Below are 8,022 nucleotides of genomic sequence, written 5' to 3'. Positions count from 1 at the left end.
AGAGTGAAGGTCACCCTTGACCTAGAAGGTTGTCCTTCACCTAGAGGCCAAAGTCCATAGTTTCATAGAGTAGTTTGTTAGAAATAGGATGGAAATAGATAAAGAGAAGTAGAACATTGGGAAAAAAAACATATCCATGCAAAGATCAATTAAATGCATTTGACATGACCCCAAACAACTTACTCAGAGGGCTAAATTCTCTTAACATGGAAGTAATTCTATTTAAAGATGATATAGCTCTCGATCTCATGTGGGCACTAGAAGCATCCCACTTCTTTGAACTAGGTCCCTTACCTTTATAGGATTCAATTAGTCACTCTCTATGTCATAGGCATGTAACTTCTCAACTTATTACTTTATCTTCTCTTCTGATTCTCCCAGGTTGAGCTTTAGAACTAGTTCACTCTACTTTCCCTTGTATAGTAAAATCTTGAATTTTGTAGATTTGAGGAATGTTGAAGTGTCCTCTATTTTATCTTTTTAGGTATATGGATAACTTTATGTGTTTTGTTTCTCTTGGTAACCCATCACACCTCTATAGGATTTTCTTCCTTAACCTCTAAAAAATCATCTAGCTTAGAGAAGTCAAGATTCACTCTTCCCTCTTTAGCTACTATTTATGTGGGCATATGTGCCATGATCTCATCATAATATTCCACTTTCTTCATCATTCTTCATGGATAGGGGACATCTAGATAGAAACCCTTAAAGAATAAATCTTCTCTCTTTAGTTCATTCTCAACCCTTAAGACATCTTCAAATTTTGTTAATTTACCTAAAGCTGAAACAAATAACCCCTAATCTCATTTAAGGTGTTCCTCATAAATCGCTCTACGTCATACATTCCATATGAGGTAGTGGACAAGTTATAGTTGCAAAGGAATGCATGAATCTAAACTAAGAATTCTTTTGTAATTGAAAAATTTCCTCTTCTAAAACACCTACATAGAAAGATGCCCTTATTAACTTTTAGCCCTAGGTATTCCCTATCAACCATCAATAAGTGCCACATGAATCCAATGATGAAAATTATTAGAGGGATATACTTTGGGAATATATGTGGTTGTTGAGGACTATTAGAAATAGGGAATACTGAGAGGGGGTGGGGGTGAATTGACATTCTACCAAATTTTGTCACCAATTGGATATTACTTATTACTTTCAACCATACATAAGAGAGTAAACAAGTAATGTTGAATAGTAATAATAAGCATGCATATAAAAAACTCATAACACCATTTTTTTTAATTGGAAAAACCTTGGCCAAGTGAAAACCCTAGTGGGGATGATACCCACTAGGTGATGTACTAATATAAATGTTCCTTGCTAGAGGATGAAAACTATTAGGAGTCCATATAAGCATTCAGTACATAGGAGTCCCTATTAGGAGATTTTGAATCATTGTCAGGAGACTCCAACCCTATTAGGAGTTGTAGGACAATGGATGCAAGAAGAGCTCACAACCCAAACATGCAATTCCAATTACAAGAAGAGCTCACTAATTAAATAAGTAATTAATCCTAAAGTGTATAGATGTTTTACCTTCTTTCCAACTAATCTTTGACCTTAGCTAAATCTCAGATCACAAGATCACTTCTACATATGATACAAATTTTTGCGTTTGCATATAACATTACCTTGCAGTCAATCACATAATTCCATATCACTTCCAAAATAACTTCACAAGATTTATTTGCATAAATACCATGCCTTTACAAAAATTTATTCTAGGTTGGCTAAGACCACAATATACTTTTTGAACTTAGTGTAAAAATCTAGGATGTTGGTCTTAATTGTCATGTAATTATTTTGTAAACAAAATAAATCCTTTACCTTTAATTCAGCTATTCTATTCACCATTAAATCATGAATATCTCTTTTTTGTATTCTTCATACTAATGTTTGAGCTTATACACATCATCATCAATGTATACATTGATTCCATGTAACCTCTGTCTCACAAATCACATCATATAAAATAGTTATACATCAAAACAATATACTATTGTAAACCAATTTCATACTTAGACAATTTTTTTAGTACCAAAAGCTAAGTATCTATATCATGTGTTACCATTAATGACAACAATTACATCACAACATTTAGCCAATTGTCAATAGTGACATCCATATAATCTCATAAGGGAAAATGTTTGAAACAAGAATATATCACCCCAATTATGGCCTAGCCTATTAGATCTAGGCAATAGGGTTGTTCTCAATAAACTCTTTAATATCTCAAGGGCCCTAAAGAAATGAGGGTCAAACATTTTCATAATTATAGAGTTAAAATTATTAAAGAATGAAACTGATGCATGATGCTCCTTCGGATGCAGGAGCATCATGCATCAGAAACATAATTAGAATAATGATAAAAATTGTCTCATACCCATGTCCAAAGTTGCATTGGATACTTTCCATTTGTATCAGATGTTTGGTCTATGAAATTTGGGATAATGTATCTCACATTCTTATATAGAATTAGATCCATTAGCAATGAATAATAGTGTAATTTGAAATTCCCATTTCTCATTTTTTTTCCATCCACATGGTTCCTTTTAACTTCTTTAGGATGTAAGCTACATATTCATATTGCCCACCATGATATGCATCTTCTACATATCGGGCTATAATGTAGATTGACCCATATACCATATTAGATCCACCACATCCCACTACCTTGTGGATACCATTTATAGTCTTCTAGAAATAATTTTTGAACTTGTCCAAAGACATCATTTTATCTACTAATTTTGAGGGGGATGTGCTACATCATAACCTTTCTAGTCTAGGCCTTTGTATTCCTATCAAATGTCCCTTGAAGTTCATCTATATCTAGTGGTTCACTCATTTGACCCTCTAATGCAAAGGCTTCAATAAAAATGCATGATCCAATGTAAAAATAATGCTCACTTTGTGTCTATGGAATTATTTATTTTTTAGATTACAAGATTTGATTAGGGCCTTCCCCAAATCGACATATACAAATACTTCAGGGGACACGAGCTTCACCAAAATCTTCTTCCATGGATTGCTAACAAGGATATTTTCATATCTATTATTATAGAAATACCTAGAGATCTCATACTCATTGACACTAGGGAAAATTACATCTCTACAGAATGCATATGTGTCTCTAAATTCATGGTCATTTGTGTAACTGGTATTTACTGAGTCTACAAATATCTTCACCCATTCATCTACATATTTTTTTGACCTTCTCTATTGAGTGTTCCCTCCCTTAGAAGTAGATGTTTTAGTAACCTTCATATCCTTTTCTTGAATTTCTTCTACCTCTTTGTCTGATATCTTGATTGCAAATTAACAATCTATAAGCTTTGCAACTAGCACTGAAAACTCTAAAATCTTCACATAGAAACTCTGAAACTTCTTGATTTCTTCATGCTTCTACAAATTATAATATGTTATCGCCCTATAGAATTTCTTTTATGCTATGATAAATTCATCAACTATTTCTCTGCATTGATCTACTGCATGTACAATCCTTAAAATCATGTTTTTCTATCACCTAAATGAAGGGTTGGCATAACTATCTTTCTTATCACTTTTCTGTACTATCTTCAAATTTCATTGATCGAAAACTTCCTATCATTTTTCAACTCATAGAAAAAAAAAGCACTGTTGATGTCATATTTTAGGGCTTTCAATCTTACAATTCATTTTGAATTTCAAAGCCTTTGTAACACCATAAGAAAATAAACTCATCTTTATGATCTTATGATGATCATTCATCATATGATAGAAGTTCCCTTTTAATCTTCCCAAAATCTTATGCCTAATAGTATGCCATAAGATTGAAAAAATCAACTACTATGTCTTCTTCAAAATCATGAACTTACACCAAGTAGTTTACAAACCCTTTCTTAGCATTGACAATATACAAATGAACATTTGCGATCTTATAATCGTAGGCTCCCTTAGAACCATAGATTTCCTTTCCTTTCTTTACAATCTCTTGATTATAGATATCTAAACCTTCATCATAGTTTCAGAAGCTTTCTTTTAACCACTACCTTTACCTCTCGATTATATACTAATTTTTATCTTTCCTTTTATCGTAACCCTCAAATATCTAAGGGTTACTTTCCCTTAACCCTTATGACCATATGGTTAACCTTGTTTCATAGACTTGAAAACCTTCATTTCTTTCTCTTGCAATCTTATGATATCCTATCTTCATATCTTCGAAAGACTTTATTTGCATGTGTTGAATTTCCTCAAGATTATATGCTTGGACCTGATTTACAATATTAGAACACTTCACAACCTTAATTCATGCCTTACAATATCTCAATCTCTTTTTATTCATATCATTGAGGGTTCACTTAAAACCTTTTTACACTTATACACTTTTTCCTTCATTGTAAGATCTTAAAACTTGATATTCACCACAAAATAAATACAATGATATGTTATTCCCATGAGTGTAAGATTTGAACCTTGATAACATACTTTCGCGATTCTATTATTGCATTAAATATGGTATCATCAGTAGATTCAACAATAACCTTTATGATCATGCACTAGACTTTGTTTTGTAACATCAAGAGACTTGAAACCATAGACCTATGACTCCACGCTAAATACTTGATTATAATATTTTAAGAAAGTACATAAAGCATAAAAATTAAATGTTATCCCTAGTGAACATAAAACTATTGGAGTTACAATAGGAAAGGTAAACTTCTGAGAGGGGGTGAGGGTGAATTAGTAGTTTAAATTTTGACCCATAAAACTTTCACCACACATCCATCTCATAGTTCATTCACTAAGTAAACTAGAATAACATGTAAAGCATGTATATCTAAATCATGCAAACATATAAACATTAACACACATGTATGGCACTAGATATGATTACCCGAAAACCCTCCAAGTGAAAAAGTAAAACTAGGGTGGCGATGACACCCAAAAATATTCACTACTATAGTAATAAAGTATATCCAATAAAGGTTACAATGTTTGATCATGATACATGATCTACCCTGTGAAAGATCTACCCTATTAAAGGCTTACAAAAATTATTAGGTCTCACGATGTTAAAATATTTCAACACCCTATTAAAAGTGTGCCTTGTTAAAGGACTTTAACTCACAATCAAGTAAGAACCTTGTTAGAGGATTTCAATACAACTTGTTAGGACTACTCTATTAAGAGATTTAATCAATTCACTTGCTAGAATGATTCAATAATGATCTTGTGGTTAGTACTTGATTTGTGTATAATAGATCACCTCTAAACTAATGTATTATTGATCCTTCTTGACTAGATGTTTCCTTTCTGTATGCTCTTCTCTTCCTCTATTCTCCTTTAATTAATTTTGTAATGCAATCTCAAATTATAACTCCTTATCCACCATGAATGCTCTATTTATGCATGCAAAATTCTCTCTTTTCTCTTTCATACACCTTATAAATTTTAAGGGTTTTTCCTCCTTAAGAAGACTTAGGTGACTTAGGGTTAGGTATGAATCAATGGTTGTGATTCATCCATTTGCCTCTTAAACCTTCCCTTTACTTGATTGGCTACATGTAATGCATTGGGAATCCAACTTATGATTTCTATGTATCTCCAAAATATCAAAATTGAATCTTTAGTTGGATTAAAAATGGTTTAAATAGTTTTTTGTGCCATTACAAACAACTATGACAAAACTTTCTTACTCAGCATCTAAAGTCTCTGATACTCAGCATATACTATCTTCTATACTATGACTTGGCATTTTTATTACTTAGTATGCACTACTTGATTAACTCCTAAATCACTTGGCATACAATTTCTATTGGGCACTTCAGTGACTCAGTACATGAGTGGCTTGACACTCGTTGTGGACTTGGCATGCTCTATCATATACATGTTTTGATCTGCATGTACTACTTGTTTGACATGAACTAAGTAAATGACTTAAGTGTATAGACACTCACTTGTCAAAACCAATCTGAGATAAAAAATCTCCCCCTTTAACATGAGTGTCAAAAGCACTTGGTCATACATTAATGTCCTTATTTTAATGATCACAACATAACTCTTATTTGGGTTATGTACGAAACTTCAAAATTTCAAAATTTTGTGATAACATATACCCCAAGATTTGATAACTCCCCCTAAGCTGATAGGTCTATTCCATATTTAAAATTCTAAACTCCTACTATGTAAATGTGTTTCAACTAATACTCTTTGACTTCATGTTATTCTTTTCTTGCTCCCCATTTTCCTCTATCTCCTCTCTATCTTCCCCAACTTTTATATCTCCCCCAAAATCTATATCTCCTTTATTTGTCCCCATTTTTGACATTGATATCAATGGGCTATACAATAATAGTGTGTTCATCAAAGAAATATTTATGGACCTCTAGAATAATTTTGAGAGTTGCATCCCAATTTTTAGATGCTAAATCCAAAGACTTGATTCGGATGGCTAGCTTAGTAGCAAGGTGGACTAGGCCACCTAATGTTAAAAGATTGGGGTCTTTCTTCTTAAGTGTTTCAGCATAACCTAATTTCTTTTTCAAAATCTCCACATGTGGGGTCAATGTATTTTGGATGAGAAATAATTTTTATCTTATATTGGCTTCATCTATAAATAATATTGCTAATTAACTCTAGGTTTGTTGCAAAGTTTTGAAGAGCTTCACACTTTGAGCTCATGTCATAGGTAGTTTTGCACCTGATGTGTTAATCTAACTTTTCAAACTCAAAATGTGACTTCTTGTCTCTTGTTTGAAGAGTGTGGGATTGCACAATTTAGTTTACAATGAGAAAATATTCTCAAGTTCCTTCTTCACACATTCTACTTTTGTTGCCAATGCAACTTGTGTGTGTGTTATATGGCCTGATATCTTATCATTCACTTTGCTCTAAAATTTCTTTTCTAACCATTCTAATAATGTAGCATTTGTATCAAGGTCTGCATTACTAAACTTTTCCAATATAGTTTCAATTGTTCAATGAGTGGCTTGGTTTCATCCAGAGTTGGTAGACTAAATGCATCTAAAAAGATGTCTTTGATGTCCAACAATGCCTACTTCTACCTATGCTCCCCTTTGAGCAGTTCCTAATGCTTCTTTCTTTCTAGGGCTTCATGAAAAATACCCATCTACTCTATAGTCATTGTGTCATAATATACTTTCATAACACAATCTCTTCATCAAGACTTACATCTCCATATTGTATCACTTCTCCTATTTTTGATGCACTCAGACTAAGCACTATGATGTTGCATCTATGCTTGGCTTCTAAAGAGCATGACTTGAAGGAGTGCTAGAATAACTAATAAGGTTACCAAGGCTTGAATAACTACTTGCTCCTTCACCTTTGGTGTCAACTCAGTCTCTTCAGGCTTGTCCTTGTTATCCATAATGTTTTGAATTGCACCATAGACTTGTGTTTGAGGTACAAATAAGATTATCTGACCTATTTGACTTTATGCATTAGTAGTGGCTTGAGTTTTCACTATATTCTTCTCATCTATACCAACCTTTTCAATTATAACAACCTTTTTTGATGTAGCTTCAAGTACTTTATCCAAAGGTTGTACATTAGTGGCTAAGGGGTGATACTAGGTGGTTCTTGTGTATCCACCTGTTCCATTGTTGATTCAGTCAGTAGTTTTGGAATCTCATCTACACTCACCAATGTAGGATTATCAAATAATTTTTCCTGCAATGTAGATTGATCAAGTATTTTTTTTAGATCTTCATTTGTAAGGGGATTGTTGTTCTAAGTATTTAAATTAGAAACATCCTTTACTATGATTGTTTTAATATTCACACTTATTTTCTATTGAGGGGTGACTTTACGCAATTATGTATCTTGTACACTATATTCTTCTTGTTGCTCTACCTTAACTATTGCCTAGTCATCTACTTTTATTTCTATCCCTCCCTCAATAGTGTCTTCATTGTTATCATCTTCCTCATCATCCTTCACCTCTATGGTCTCTTGTTCATGATAGGGACACAACCCAAGCACAGAATGGACACAACAAGAAAGGGAAAATTT

Source organism: Cupressus sempervirens, chromosome 1 (assembly GCF_028749045.1).
Source record: "Cupressus sempervirens isolate cs-2001-9-10 chromosome 1, ASM2874904v1, whole genome shotgun sequence".
NCBI classification, from domain to species: domain Eukaryota; kingdom Viridiplantae; phylum Streptophyta; class Pinopsida; order Cupressales; family Cupressaceae; genus Cupressus; species Cupressus sempervirens.
The sequence above is the reverse complement of the archived record's forward strand: the minus strand, read 5'-3'. Positions refer to the sequence as shown.